We start from the raw sequence: 16,599 nt of genomic DNA, 5'->3' as shown, positions 1-16,599 counted from the left end.
TGATGCTTCCCTTCACAATTCTCCTTTGAAAGTTTCCGTTGAATCTTGGTGGAAGTACGGATGTTAACATATCGCAACACAGTAAATAAAATTCATCATGATAAATAAAATTCATCTCTCACTGTCTAATTTTTCATGTAATCGGGAAGATTTTGTTTGCTGCTTTTAGAAACAATTACTAGTGATATATACCACGAAAGTCAATATGTTTTAGCACATCAATTGAGTGTCCCTTCTAATCATTCTCTGATTCGATGCGGACCTCACTCTGTGGCCAGGGAAGCCAAGGCCTTTTCCCATTTAATCTCTCCTGACTTGCCCCCTTTCAGAGCCCTTTCCTGTTGTTCTGTTTCCTCCCTCCGGGAGTTCACTTGGTTAAGACGTCCTACATTTCTAACCTGTCCCGGTTTTAACGAAAGGTGATGGTGAAAGACGAACTTTGTTGTCCTGTCGAGAAATGCCGCCTGACTCCCTGAGTTGTTCCAGTATTTTCCACTTTCTCCGCAGATGTTAGATCGACTTTCGATGGCAATGACAGTATGCTGCGTTACTTTCGAGGGGTTCGTTGGTCTAGGGGTATGATTCTCGCTTTGGGTGTCTCGCTGTCGGAATTTGCGAGAGGTCCCGGGTTAATCCCGGACGAGCTCTTTGATGAGGTTTTCCGTTGGTCAAGCAACATGTTTTCTTCATTTCTTTGCGGCGTAGACGGCGGGATTCATTCACATTGGGTTTACTTTGAGAAGCTGAGCTCAAACTGCAGGGAACCAATACGTTCCCGAGAAAATCGAAACATTTTCGAAAAGCTTGTCTATGAGTGGACATTCACTTATCTCTATTCTGGTGGATTCCGGCAGCTCTCTGTCTGTTCCATTTCATTCATTCGGGGATGCGAACACCCACATTTATTGCCCACAGCTATTTGCTATTGGGACGGTGATGGTGAATTGCCTTCTTGAATCGCTAGTCTATTTTTACCCAATATTTATTTCGACAGTGAAACATTCCCAATTTACATTCACGTACTTATTTATTATGTCTTCATTTGAAATGAAAATCGCTTATTGTCACGAGTAGGCTTCAAATGAAGTTACTGTGAAAAGCCCCTAGTCGCCACATTCCAGCGCCTGTTCGGGGAGGCTGTTACGGGAATCGAACTGCGCTACTGGCTTGTGTTGGTCTGCTTTCAAAGCCAGCGATTAGCCCTGTGAGCTAAACAGCCCCTTAACCAGTTCCACCCTGGTCTGCTGCAATGTTCCATAGAAACCCAGCAGAAACTGGGGAAATAGCTCCTCATCCTCTGATTAGGCATGTTACAGCCTTCCCGACTTAACATTCGGTTCAACAACCTCAGACTGTGAACTCTCTCTACCCCCTTAACCACCTGTTTATTTCCATCAACTTATTTTCATTAATTCCAACGATATGTTTTGCCCTCACCATTGCCCCCTCCATCCAGCCCATCCGATCCCACTTGAGCAATCTGATCTCTATTGCAGGGGCTGGATTAGCACAGTGCGAAATCGCTGGCTTTGCAAGCGGACCACGATAGGCCAATACCAGCCTCCCCCAACAGGCGCCGGAATGTGGCGACAGTAACTTTATTTGCAGCCCACTAGTGACAATAAGCGATTTTAATCTCATTTTCCTCTGCGTCGCTGCTTACTTTTGTTCTACCATGAACACATTCTGACCTCTTAATGCGCCATCAGCACCTTTCTTAGCCCTGATTAGCCTCAATTACATTCCCTTTTCCTTTCTGTCCAACACATTTTCGTCATTTGCCACCAGTCGCTGACACTCTACCGAGGACCAATGCGTCACGTCAGCCCCGCCCCAGCCACAATAGTCTGAATCTGACCCTGTTGCCCGTTCTCCAGCTTTGACAAAGAGTCACCCAGACTCGAAACGTCAGCTGCCATCTCTCTCCACAGAGGCTGCCAGACCAGCTGAGACTGTCCTGTGTTTTCTTTTTTTGTTCCCCATTGACGCATCCGCAGTAAGATGCTTTTATCGTACATTTAGACATGTTTGAAATGGTGATTAAATATGTTCATCTGCATCTGTAAACCCAATAGATTCTGTGGTGGATGAACAAACTGCTAATATCCTAATCGTGGAAAAATAGGGAAGGCTTTTCTTCCCCTGGCTTCTTGAAAATTCAGTATTTCTAACTTTGCTGCAGGAATTTTAATATCTGATGCGAGACCAAATCTCATGTTGCTCGAAAATGCTGCAGCCTAAATACCGTTCATGTAGAAGAAAGGAGGGGTAATTGTAAATCAACATTGAGCCTGGATTCCCACACTGGCTTTTCCTGTTTCTCCGTCAGGAAGACCGTTTTTTCTTTCCCAAAGCTGCTTCAGTTTAGTCTCTGGCATTTCCTCTAAGTCAGTTACAGTATCGTTTGTGTCTGTCCTTTTGAGTACACATTACTTTCAGACATCCTTCAATCTGGCCTGTTGCATTTGCTGATCCCAATGCCATCTACTCTGCATTGGAGAGACTAAATGCCGACTGGGTGACCACTTTGCAAAACACCTTCGCTCCATCGACAAGCTGGTGGCAGACTCTCCTGTCGCTTGCTATTTGAACTCACGTTCACTCACGTGCTCTCATGTCCACATGTCCGATCTTGGCCCGCTGCAATGTTCCCATGTAGCTCAGCACAACGCCGAGGAAGAGCACCCCATCCTCCGAATAGGCACGGTACAGCCTTGCGGATTTTACAGTACGCTCAACAACTTCGCACCGTGAAATCACTCTTCCCACTTCACCACATGTTTATTTCCATCAACTTATTTTCATTGCTTCCATTGATATGTCTTCCTCTCCCATTGTCTCCCCCTCCCCATTCCCCTACCTAGCCAATCGCATCCCTCTTGGGAAATGCGCCCCTTGTTCCTCATTGTCCTCTGTCATTAACACATTCTAATCTTCTAATCGCCTCGGTCAGCACCGTTCGTAACTTTGATTAGAAACATTTACATTCCCTTTTTCTTTCGACCCAACACATTTTTGTTATTCTCCACCCATCGCTGGCCGTCTGTCGAGGCCCAATACTTCACGCTCCCCTCTCCCAACCCCCACTTCCCCCACACACACCGCCAGTCTAAACCTGGCCAAGATCCAGTTGTCCAGCTTCGACAAAGAGTCACCCAGACTCGAAACGACACTTGCCATCTCTCTCCACAGAGCCTGTCAGACCTGCTGAGACTGTCCTGTGTTTTCTGTTTTTCTTTCCCATTGACGCATCCGCAGTAAATTGCTTTTATCGTACATTTAGACATGTTTGAAATGGTGATTAAATATGTTCATCTGCATCTGTAAACCCAATAGATTCTGTGGTGGATGAACAAACTGCTAATATTCGAATCGTGGCAAAATAGGGAAGGCTTTTCTTCCCCTGGCGTCTTGAAAATTCAGTATTTCTGACTTTGTTGCAGGAATTCTAATATCTGATGCGAGACCAAATCTCATGTTCCTCGAACGTGCGAGATTGAGGAAGAAATGTATTTTGTGCAAACATTCGTCACACAGAATGAGAAGTACGGAATGTTCCTGCCCGGTTTCGAACCACGAACCTTTCGCATGTTAGGCGAATGTGATAACCATTACACTACAGAAACTGCTGGGCGCATCACAATCAGTGGCCCTGTGCAATGTTGAACCTCAATGTACTGTTGCAGCTTCTAACGGTTCCGCTGAGAGGCCATGTCACTTATTGGAAGAAGCCGTTTCTTTAAAACTGATGTCTGAACTTATGAAAGGATCAGATATTGAACTTTGCTGAACTGGAGATAAGTTATGTTTTGCTTGAAGTTAAATTGAGAGGGCATGGCTTTCATAAGTAACCACAGCTGAAACGAGAATTGATGATGCCCTGCTCACTTTGCTCTGCATCGGGAACCAGTTGTCCAACCCACTGAACTAAAGGTGACGCCAAAACTCGGAACTGCGAGCCAGCCTGGAATCTCCTGATTCGTACACAGACGCGTTATCCATTGCGCCACTGGCCCACAGCAGTTACAAGCTTTTGCTATTCCTCGATGATGAAGACCAGTTACGAGATCGAGGTAATATTTAGAACCAGACTAAACTGGAATCTCTCTGGAATGTTTCGGGCCGGTTTCGAACCGGGGACCATTCGCGTGTAAAGCGAATGTGATAACCACTACACTACAGAAACCGCTGGCAGCGCAAACTCCAACGGACCTGTGTCACCTTCAACTCAGCTGCCTTGTTGCAGCTTCGCATGGTTCGGCTAAGAGGCCATGTCACTTCTTACAAGGACATGTCTGTTTCTTTAAAATAGATGTCTAAACTTACAAGCCAGTAGAAGAACCTATATTAGAATTAAAACAGTACAGCACAGAACAGGCCCTTCGGCCCTCAATGTTGTGCCGAGCAATGATCACCCTACTCAAGCCCACGTATCCACCCTATACCAGTAACCCAACAACCCCCATTAACATTATTTTTTAAGGACACTAAGGGCAATTTAGCCTGGCCAATCCACCTAGCCCGCACATCTTTGGATCGTGGGAGGAAACCGGAGCACCCGGAGGAAACCCGAGCACCCAGAGGAAGACGCGCCGGGAATCGAACCTGGGACCCTGGAGCTGTGAAGCAATTAGGCTAACCAACATGCTACCGTGCTGCCCACTTGAAAAGTGCTTTCGGACATCCGGAGTCGGTAAAAGGCGCGACATCTGTAAAAGTCCTTCTTTGGCTTACCGAGGAATAATTTACTCCAGGGGTTAATGATCCCAATGCCATCTACTCTGCATTGGAGACACTAAATGCTGACTGGGTGAACACTTTGCAAAACACCTTCGCTCCATCGACAAGCTGGCGGCAGACTCTCCTGTCGCTTGCTATTTGAACTCACTGTCCTGCTCTCATGTCCAAATGTCCGATCTTGGCTTGCTGCAATGTTCCCATGTAGCTCAGCACAATGTCGTGGAACAGCCCCCATCCTCTGAATAGGCACGTGTGAGAAGCGTTTGCACAATTATTGCGCACAAAATAATTCTGTTTCCTGAATGCTGCCGGAATCTCGTGTGTTCCAGGACTATGAGATTTCGTCTCACATGAGCCACCAAACTGAATTGAACATTAAGGCCCAAGCACTGAATTTTCGGCAGGCAATGAGAGGTGAAGAGTTTCCATATCTTGGCACAGCTGGGATATTGGCAGCTAGTTCATCCGAACAGAATTTCAGCGATTTACAAATGAACACATTTAATTACCATCTCAAACATGTCTAAATGTATGACAAATGCAACTGACTGCGGATGCTTCAAACGGAAACTAAAATAGAAAATACTGGATAATCTCAGCAGGTCTGACAGCCTCTGGGGAGCGAAATGGCAGCTGTCGTTTCCAGTCAAGTGGACTCTTTGTCAAAGCTGGAGAACTGGAACTGGATATTCAGATGATTGTGGGTGGGGGGTGTGGGTGGGGGGTCGGGGTGGTGGAGTGCTGTATTGGGTCTCGATAGAGGGCTAGCAATAGGTGGGAAATGACGAAAATGTCTCGGGCAGAAAGAAAAAGGGAATGTAAATGAAGCTAATCAAGGCTATGAAAGGTGCTGATGTTGCATCAAGCGGTCAGAATGTGTTAATGGCAGAACAAATGTAAGCAATGCGTCAGAGAACAATTACAAACAGGGATCTGATTGATCAAGTAGGATGGTATGGGCTGGGGGGAGGTGGGGAATGCTGAGGGTAAAATATATCAATGGAAGGAATGATAAGTTGATGGAAAAAACATGTGGTGGAGGGGGAAGTGAGAGTTCACAGTCTGAAGTTGTTGATCTGATAAAATGAAAGGGACAAAGAGCTTTTCCAACTTCTTCCATCGGGCAGGAGATATAGAAGTCTGAGAACACGCACGAACAGACTCAAAAACAGCTTCTTCCCCACTGTCACAAGACTCCGAAATGACTCTCTTATTGACTGACCTCATTAACTCTATACCCTGTGTACTTCAACCGATGCCAATGCATATGTAGTTACATTGTATATCTTGTGTTGCCCTATTATGTAGTCCCATGTATTTTCTTGTATTTTGTTGAATGTTGTTTAATTCCCTTTTCTTCCATGTACTGAATGATCTGTTGAGCTGCTTGCAGAAAAATACTTTTCACTGTACCTCGGTAATAAACAAATCCAATCCAATAACCCGTCTTGCTCCATTTTCACATAAAAATAAATGGCGATGGTCTTTCTGACCGCCCTCTCGCATCCACCTTGAGAGATGAATATCACCCCCCCCCCCCCCCCCACCCCCTCCACACACACACACACATACCCCTACCCCTCTTGGTGTCGGTTTGTTTCTGGGACCCACTGCCTTTCTGCTATAATGTGATTGACGGCACAGACACATGTAGGGATCTCTATATTTGTGTGCTGTTATTTCTCTATATATGTGTCATATTGCGATCACTTCTACATTTGCTGCTACGCAGATTCTCTCCAATCAGACGGAATATGAACCGTGCAGGCTGCCCGATGCTGACTGTGTATCAGGATCGTCAGTATCGATTGTATTGATGTGTGACGTCAGTATCCTCTTCAACCCTCATTTCAGCGTCCAGATGTTCCACTGGGTCTTGGTGGCTCCAGTCTGATAGAAACGAACAGAAAACAATAATAATCTCAAAATTCAGAATCAGCCTCATATTGACCAACGTAACGGTCACCTGCACCATACTCATTATTATTTAATTAACAATAATATCTGGTTACTCAGTAAGGGGAGAATGGGGGTTTTGCAGTGAAGGAAATACTGAGTAGCGAGATCATAATGAGGAGGGTGACGAGGCGGTTCCTCGCGATCGTTCCTGAATCAATCGCTCTTCAGGGCAGCCAATTATCTGTCAGAGCAGCAATCCAGATTCAGGTCCCACTGCATTGCTAATCCAACCAATGACAGGAATCGAGCAGCGGCAGCAATGTCTAGAATATCCCAATGGTGTTGGGGCAAGGGCATCAAACGGAAACTGTGACCGGGGCACCGCAGACTCAAAGCTGAAAATTGTGCGGCGGTTATCAGCTGCAGTCACAAGTGATGGAGCGGAAATAGCGACAGTTGAGCACCCAGCAGCCCGTGACCATCCTGCACCTGCTCAACTCACTGAGAACAATATAGTGTCGGAGGGGTGGGGGCAGATTGAACTGACGCTACCTGCGCCTATTTGAAAGAGCTTTTTCTATTGCCCTTTTCACCCTGCATTTAAATCCCGCGGGGTTTTCCGTTCTCAAGTTCTGACAATTTTTTGAAATGTTCTATTGATTCATCTTCACTCACCAATTGTTGCGCCACACTCCAAATGATAACAATTCACAGTGCAATCAACATCATTACCTTGCCTAAGGTGCGGTGGCCAAGAGGAAAGGCGTTGGTCTCGTAAACCAAAAATCGCGGGTTCGAATCCCGCCCGTGCCTTGGTGCTGATCCATTCAAAGTCCTCTGTAACGTTTCATTGTCTCACAAACACTTGCTGCATGAAATATAATTCACCTATCTTCTTCATAGAACGTTTAACCTTCAGCTAATGAAAATAATTCCAGACAATCTGGTCTCTGAAAAAAGCGATGTTCACAGCAGTTCCCCTTTTGTACCTTCTTCGTCAGAACCAAAATAAAGAAAACTAGTGACAAAGATGGTGTATAAATAGCTGAAATTTAGATTTCTGTCTAGGTTTTTCGCCCTGATATGCATTGCAGTCAACACTGAATCCACTCAACAGCCGAATTCTAACACGGAGTAAACCGAATCCGGCAGCAGAGGGCGCCAAATTCAAGCACGGGCGTCAGAAACTCACCTGATGGTGTCGGCCAAGCCGATAGGATGGGAGGCGAGTGATGTCACAATAGACCCTCTCCCTGCACTGCACTAAGTTCCCTCTCTCCGACACAATCCCTGACTCAGTCCAGTTCAGTTCACTGGGAGAGATTCAGTCAGACATGTTTGTGATAATACTAGCGGCGCTTTGGCACAGTAAGTAGTTATCGTGTTAATTAAACCAGATTAGCATATTAATACACATAGGCTATGTGTAATTAACGATCGGGAATGTCTATGAAGTGCCTGCATCAGAGGTCCCAAAAAATGCCGCAGATTCAAGTAGATTTATATCAACCCTGCTTAAACTCAGGGCGGCCCGGTGGCGCAATGGTTGGCACTACTGCCTCATTGCACTGAGGACACGGGTTCGATCCCGGTCCCAGATCACTGCCCGTGTGGTGTTTGAACATTCTCACTCCCACAACCTAGATGTACAGGCTAAGTGGACTAGCCACGCTAAAAGCACCTCTTAATTGAACAAACTCTAACTTTATAAAGGAACAACAATCTGTTCACTTCGTTCCTTCACTTTCGCAAGCCGGCTATGTGCAATCCAGTAGCTCAGTCACCAGTGACAATAACTGTCCCAGAAGTGGGTCCGGTGAAGTTAAATTGCCAATATAAAGGCCCCAACATGTACAAAATGCAATGATATCAGGAGAAACCGGCACAGCCACCGTGATGGATTATCACCAACACCTCAGCAATGAAGAGAGATGTGGGTTCAGGACGATATCTGGCGTTTGCTGACAAATCTAAACAGAACGGTTACCTCAGTATCAGCGCATTCGATGAGGAGGACAGGGAGGTCTCTTACTGCGCACTGAGAAACAGCGTTAGAGAAAAGCCCCGTACACAACGCTGAGTGAGTGTTTACAGCATCACTGAGGTTCCTTTCCGAGAAGGAATTGATCCCGGGCTCAGGCAAGCAATCATGTCTATTTACCGGACATTTTTCTGTCCTTGTGTAGATCGACAGAGGAATAGTTTGGGAAATCTTGAGAGCTTTGGCTGAAAATATCAGCCATGATTGAATGGCGAAGCGCACTCGATGGGCCAAGTGGCCTATTCTGCTCCTATGTCTAATGGCCTTATCATCTTATTATTGTCTATTATACCGCACATTTTATTGTATCTTTAAAACCGAATATCGACCTACCAGCAGAGGGAGCCACGCGAATGAGGAGTTAAGATGGACGAAAATCATGGCCTGCTCTCGCAGATGAGTCCAAGGACAAAGACTTCTCGTTACCCGTTCCTATAACGAAATGCAGAATGGATCAATGTCTGCTGCGGTACTAAATGTGCAAGGTACTTAATGGGCGGCACTGTGGCTCAGTGGTTTGTATTGCTGCCTCACAGCTCCAGGAATCCGGGTTCGATTCCCGGCTTGAGTCACTGTCTGTGTGGAGTCTGCACATTCTCCCAGTGTCTGCGTGGGTTTCCCCAGGGTGTTCCGGTTTCCTCCCACATGTCGCAAAAAGACATGTTGTTAGGTAATTTGGACATTCTGACTCCCCTCTGTGTACCCGAACAGGCTTCGGAATGTGGTGACTGGGGGATTTTCACCGTAACTTCATGTAAGCCTAATTGTGACACTAATACAGATTATTATTATGTACAATAACCGCTGAACAACATGAGAATTACTATCAGTCTGGGACATGGGAAGCACATGGTGCCAGGTTTATACTTTAATAGAAATCAAGTTGTCGATCGAAAATACCAGAAGTTTCTGTTGACACGACATGTTTTATGTTGGATTCCCACGCAGATCAGGGACAGGCTTCGTCCAATTGAGACGAAGGGGCGCTAAGGGGCAATTTAGCAAGGTCAATCCAGATTTCCGACACATCTTTGAACGGTGGGAGGAAATCGCTTCTCGCCTTTTTGCTGAGATGAGCGTGAGGTCAGGTGTGATGCCTGGATCTGGTTTGTCTCTCTTCTGGGGGCCATGAATTGGATTCAATTTGAATTGTTTTTTGGAGCAGGCATGGAGCTGCATTAGGGGTTTGCCCCTGTCCACACTCTGAGCTCTAGCTTTGTAACTCTGATAAGGTCTTTAAAAAAACTTGAGCAGCCGGAGGAAACCCTCGCAGACATGGACAGAAAGTGCAAACTGCACACTCACGGCCGGGAGTGAACCCGGGTCCCTGGCGCTGTGAGGCAGCAGTGCTAACCACTGTACCACTCCTGTGCTTGCAGGGACAATAGAGACATGGATTATAAAAACAGGGAGATCATGTTGGAGTTGTACAGAACTGGCGTGAGACCGCAGCTGGAGTACTGTACAGTTCTGGGCGCCACATTATAGGAGGATGTGATTGCACTGGAGGGGGTGCAGAGGAGATTCGCCACGATCCACCTGAACCGAGCTGGGACCAGTGTTCTGGCGAAAAGAGTAAATAGGGTGGTCAATAGGACTTTAAACTAGAGATTGGGGGGGAAGGGAAAGTCAGGGAACCAAGAGGTGAAGGAATCAGTGGGAAGCGTAGCTGTTTAGGATTACAAAAAATCACGAAAAGACAGAGCTCAGGAGAGGTTACGATAGTCCCCATCTCACAAAATATGACACAGTGTATGGAAAGGCTCAGTAAACCAAGGTCCACCACACTAAGAAAACAAAAAGGGACAGTCAATAGGGAATTAAAGGTGCTATATTTAAATGCCCGCAGTGTACGGAACAAGGTAGATGAGCTTGTGGCCCAGATTGTGACTGGCAGGTATGATGTGGTAGGCATCACAGAGACATGGTTGCAGGGGGTTCAGGACTGGCAGTTAAACATCCAGGAATTTAGAACCTATCGAAAAGACAGAGAGGTGGGTAGAGGGGGCGGGGTTGCCTTGTTAATTAGAAATGAAATTAAATCAATAGCACTAAACGACATAGGGTCAGACGGTGTGGAGTCTGTGTGGGTAGAGTTGAGGAACCACAAAGGCAAAAAACCATAATGGGAGTTATGTACAGGCCTCCTGACAGTGGTCAGGACCAGGGGCACAAAATGCACCACGAAATAGAAAGGGCATGTCAGAAAGGCAAGGTCACAGTGATCATGGGGGACTTCAATATGCAGGTGGACTGGGTAAATAATGTTGCCAGTGGACCCAAAGAAAGGGAATTCATTGAATGTTTACAGGATGGCTTTTTGGAACAGCTTGTGATGGAGCCCACGAGGGAACAGGCTATTCTGGACTTAGTGTTATGTAATGAGCCAGAATTGATAAAAGATCTTAAAGTAAGGGAACACTTAGGAAGCAGTGATCATAATATGGTAGAATTCAGTCTGCAATTTGAAAGAAGGAAGGTAGAATCAGATGTAAAGGTTTTAGTTAAATAAAGGTAATTACAGGCGCATGAGGGAGAAACTGACGAAAATGGACTGGAAGCAGAGCCTAGTGGGAAAGACAGTAGAACAGCAATGGCAGGAGTTTCTGGGAGTAATTGAGGACACAGTGCAGAGGTTCATCCCAAAGAAAAGAAAGGTTATCAGAGGGAGGATTAGGCAGCCATGGCTGACAAAGGAAGTCAGGGAATGCATCAAGGCAAAAGAGAGAGCCTATAATGTGGCAAAGAGTAGTGGGAAGTCAGAAGATTGGGAAGGCTACAAAACCAAACAGAGGATAACAAAGAGAGAAATAAGGAAGGAGAGGATCAAATATGAAGGTAGGCTAGCCAGTAACATTAGGAATGATAGTAAAAGTTTCTTTAAATACATTAAAAACAAACGGGAGGCAAAAGTAGACATTGGGCCGCTCCAAAATGAAGCTGGTAATCTAGTGATGGGAGACAAGGAAATAGCTGAGGAACTTAATAAGTACTTTGCGTCAGTCTTCACAGTAGAAGACATGAGAAATATCCCAACAATTCAGGAAAGTCAGGGGGCAGAGTTGAATATGGTTGCCATCACAAAGGAGAAGGTGCTAGAGAAACTAAAAGGTCTGAAAATTGATAAATCTCCGGGCCCAGATGGGCTACATCCTAGAGTTCTAAAGGAGATAGCTGAAGAAATAGAGGAGGCGTTAGTTATGATCTTTCAAAAGTCACTGGAATCAGGGAAAGTCCCAGAGGATTGGAAAATCGCTGTTGTAACCCCCCTGTTCAAGAAGGGAACAAGAAAAAAGATGGAAAATTATAGGCCAATTAGCCTAACCTCGGTTGTTGGCAAAATTCTAGAATCCATCGTTAAGGATGAGATTTCTAAATTCTTGGAAGTGCAGGGTCGGATTAGAACAAGTCAGCATGGATTTAGTAAGGGGAGGTCGTGCCTGACAAACCTGTTAGAGTTCTTTGAAGAGATAACAAATAGGTTAGACCAAGGAGAGCCAATGGATGTTATCTATCTTGACTTCCAAAAGGCCTTTGACAAGGTGCCTCACGGGAGACTGCTGAGTAAAATAAGGGCCCATGGTATTCGAGGCAAGGTACTAACATGGATTGACGATTGGCTGTCAGACAGAAGGCAGAGAGTTGGGATAAAAGGTTCTTTTTCGGAATGGCAAACCGGTGACAAGTGGTGTCCCGCAGGGTTCAGTGTTGGGGCCACAGCTGTTCTCTTTATATATTAACGATCTAGATGACGGGACTGGGGCATTCAGGCCAAGTTTGCCGATGATACAAAGATAGGTGGAGGGGCAGGTAGTATTGAGGACGTGGGGAGGCTGCAGAAAGATTTAGACAGTTTAGGAGAATGGTCCAAGAAGTGGCTGATGAAATTCAACGTGGGCAAGTGCGAGGTCTTGCACTTTGGAAAAAAGAATAGAGGCATGGACTATTTTCTAAACGGTGACAAATTCATAATGCTAAAGTGCAAAGGGACTTGGGAGTCCTAGTCCAGGATTCTCTAAAGGTAAACTTGCAGGTTGAGTCCGTAATTAAGAAAGCAAATGTAATGTTGTCATTTATCTCAAGAGGCTTGGAATATAAAAGCAGGGATGTACTTCTGAGGCTTTATAAAGCACTAGTTAGGCCCCATTTAGAATACTGTGAGCAATTTTGGGCCCCATACCTCAGGAAGGACATACTGGCACTGGAGCGGGTCCAGCGGAGATTCACACGAATGATCCCAGGAATGGTAGGCTTAACATACGATGAACGTCTGAGGATCGTGGGATTATATTCATTGGAGTTTAGGAGGTTGAGGGGAGATCTAATAGAAACTTACAAGATAATGAATGGCTTGGATAGGATGGACGTAGGGAAGTTGTTTCCATTAGCAGGGGAGACTAGGACGCGGGGGCACAGCCTTAGAATAAAAGGGAGTCACTTTAGAACAGAGATGAGGAGAAATTTCTTCAGCCAGAGAGTGGTAGGTCTGTGGAATTCATTGCCACAGAGGGCAGTGGAGGCCGGGACATTGAGTGTCTTTAAGACAAAAATTGATAAATTCTTGATTTCTCGAGGAATTAAGGGCTATGGGGAGAGAGCGGGTAAATGGAGTTGAAATCAACCATGATTGAATGGTGGAGTGGACTCGATGGGCCGAATGGCCTTACTTCTGCTCCTATGTCTTATCGTCTTATGGTCTTATGTTGCCTGGGATGGAACATTTATGTTATGAAGAGAAGTTGCATAGTCTTGGGTGTACAAGATTACGAGGGTCATGGCAGGGTGGATAGGGAGCAGCAGTTCCCCTTAGTTGAAGGGTCAGTTACGGGGGAACACAAGTTCAAGGTGAGGGGCAGGAGGTTATGGGGATTTGAGGAAAATCTTATTTAGCCAGCGGATGGTGACTGTCTGGAGTAAACTAGGTGGGAGGGTGGTAGAGGCCGTGTGCTTCACATCCATTAAATAGTACCTGGCTGAACACATGGCACGTCTTCACATTCAAGGCTATGGAACACGTGCTGACAAATGAGGTCCTGTAGTTAGTCCTGTATTTTTCACGTGTTGGTTCAGACTCGATTGACCGGAAGGCCTCATCTGAACTGGTGGTTCTGTGTATCTGGGATTCTGAGTGCTGTAACATTCCTCGCGCTATAATAATTCCGCGAGTGACAAACTTCCAGGATTTATGCGTACATATTTATGTCCAGGTATTGGCTGCCCAATTTTACTGGCCTTGTCTTTCACTGGCGTGTCGCTGGCAATCAGAGGAATGCATTTCTCTGCTGCAATAAAGCTAGATGTGATAATGTTGGGACAGCAAGTACCGTGAGCCGGCTGCAGTATTGGGATCGCCGCACCATTGAAGGATACGGCCTGTTGGTGTGGGGGCTCAGCTCAACGATTGTACCTCCCTCAGTAACAAACACTGACTCTGTAAAATGCAGGGTCTTTTCATTGCCATATGAGCATCCGACTTGGGAGCAGGGAGTTGGTCAATCGGCCACTCGGGTCTACTCCACAATTCAGTGACATCATGACGAAGGTGACCATGGCCTCAGCTCCACATTCCGTGTAACCCAGGGGCGCTGGTAGAGGTATAATCAGTAAGTTCGCAGATTCCGAGAACATTGTTGATGTGGTAAATAGTGAGGAGGAAAACCTTAAAACAGTGGCAAATTGACTCTGAAAATTGCGAGGTGATGCAATTTGGGAGGGCTAGAAAGGCAAGGGAATATATAATGAAAGATAGGCCGCTCGGAATTACAGTAACCAGAGGGACCTGGGGTGCGTATCCATGGACCCCTGAAAGCAGCAGGACAGGTAAATACGGTGGTTAAGAAAGTCTTATGAAATATTTGCGTTTATTTTCCGTTGAACATAAGAGCAGGGAGGTTATGATGAAGCTGCAGAAACGCTGGTTAGGCAACGGCTGGATCCCTGTGTGCAGTTCTGGTCGCCAAACTATCGGAAGGATTTGATTGCTCGAAAGAGGATGCAGTGGAGATTCCCCAGGATGTTGCCGGGGATGGAGTGTTTCTGCCATGAAGACAGGCTGATTAGCTTAGGGTTGTTTCCCTCAGAGCAGAGAAGGCTGAAGGGGGGCCTGATTCAGGTTTATTAAATCTATCTAATCCACCTATTCTGCATATTTTTTTTTTTTTTTTTTATAAATTTAGATTACCCAATTATTTTTTCTATTAAGGGGCAATTTAACGAGGCCAATCCACCTACTCTGCACATTTTTGGGTTGTGGGGGCGAAACCCACGCAGACACGGGGAGAATGTGCAAACTCCACACGGACAGTGACCCAGAGCCGGGATCGAACCTGGGACCTCAGCGCCGTGAGGCGGTTATGCTAACCACTAGGCCACCGTGCTGCCCTATTCTGCATATTTTTGGGTTGTGAGAGGAAACCGCGGAACACGGAGGAAACCATCACAGGCCCGGGGACAACGTGCAAACGCCACGAGCTCGTCCAAGGCCAGAGTAGAATCCGGGTCCCTGGCGCTGTGAGGCTGCAGTGCTAGCCACTGTGCCGCCCTAAATAACCAAACTCTTTGAGCAGGTTTTTGATCATTTGACCTAAATGCTCCTCCGAAACTCCTTTGGACATGTAATGATGTGAAAAGCTCAACATTAATTTAAATTGTTGTATTTGCTATTGTCCCGTGAGACCTGATAGTTTACTGAGTGAGTGAGTCTGTACATCAAGATATGAACAAGAAGCAGGATTTAAGGAATGACAGGTCGATTCGTCAATCTTACATCTGTTATGAATGCAAGTTGCAATAGTAAACTGGTTTAACTGTGCAAGTGGACCTCACCTCTTGCTATTTTTGAGATGTTTTGCTACAATGTTTGTCACTCACTGTGTAAACTGAACTGCCCATGAGGACGCGCACCCTGCTGAGCAGCAGCTGGAACTGCCAGTGTGGGGTTTTTGTACGGGTCCACTGTATCTCTGTAGCAGTGTGGGCTTCATGGCACAGAAATACACGGCGCTGTCGGAGATCATTGTGTTGCTGATCGTTAGCTCGGTAGTCTTGTCTTTTTTATCAAACGTAGAAGAAAACCGATCATTGAGGTCGGTGTTCCTTTGCACAGTCTGTCCAATAAGAAGAAACATATACTTTGGAGCTTTCCCGGGTTGCTGACTGTACCAGTACACATAAGGGTTAGGATCGCTTGTTTTCAAGTTGCAGGTTATTGTGACATTCCTTTCCTCTTTAACCGTTATTTCAGGTTCCCTTTGTTCCACGGTGTCCTGATGGCTCCATTCTAACAGAAGTAACAACAATAATGACAATCAGAGTTAGCATCGCATTCAGCAATACGATCATCAGCAAAATAATCTTTGTCATTTTACCAACAATAAAATCAGGGTTACGGCATTCAGGAAGAGAATGGAGTGTTACTGGGAAGGAAATACTTACTGAGAAGTGAGATAATGACAAGGAGCGAAGCGAGATGGTTCCTCATGATCCTCCTTGAGTTTGTAACTCTGCAATGAGATCAATCCTCTGTCAGAGACAGAAATACAGATCCCCATCACACTGCACTGGTGATCCGGCCAATGAATGGAAAGAACAAGCAGCAGCAATCTCTCCAATAACACAATTGGATCAGAGTGACAGCAGCAACCGGAAGCTGTGGGCGGGGTACCGCAGTTTCAGTATTGAGCGAAGTGTGCGGTGACTCTCAGCTGCACCCGGAACTGATGGAGCGGAAATAGCGACGGTTCAATCTTCACTGCACTGTGACCACCCGCACCTGCTCACTGTGCAAGGCACTGAGAAGAAATATATTGGAAAGGACATGACGGACTCGAATCTACAATCTTCGAGTCAGGGATGAGGCAACAGGATCTATATTGCCCGAGACACTTTGAAATGGTTATCTTATTCTTCCTTCAAAAATA

General features: G+C 45.9%; 3 non-coding genes across 3 annotated transcripts; 1 reads left to right on the top strand and 2 right to left on the bottom strand.

Moving 5' to 3' along the window:
- Positions 1-3,553: 3,553 nt before the first annotated feature.
- trnav-aac lies at positions 3,554-3,626 on the bottom strand. The gene has a single exon. It is a non-coding gene; the product is annotated as a tRNA-Val (tRNA).
- Positions 3,627-4,113: 487 nt separating this feature from the next.
- Positions 4,114-4,186, bottom strand: trnav-uac. Its single transcript has one exon. It is a non-coding gene; the product is annotated as a tRNA-Val (tRNA).
- Positions 4,187-7,380: 3,194 nt separating this feature from the next.
- On the top strand, positions 7,381-7,452 carry trnat-cgu. The gene has a single exon. It is a non-coding gene; the product is annotated as a tRNA-Thr (tRNA).
- Positions 7,453-16,599: the final 9,147 nt, after the last annotated feature.

The sequence above is a fragment of the Scyliorhinus canicula genome, unplaced genomic scaffold, assembly GCF_902713615.1.
Source record: "Scyliorhinus canicula unplaced genomic scaffold, sScyCan1.1, whole genome shotgun sequence".
Taxonomy (NCBI): Eukaryota; Metazoa; Chordata; class Chondrichthyes; order Carcharhiniformes; family Scyliorhinidae; genus Scyliorhinus; species Scyliorhinus canicula.
The sequence above is the reverse complement of the archived record's forward strand: the minus strand, read 5'-3'. Positions and strand labels throughout refer to the sequence as shown.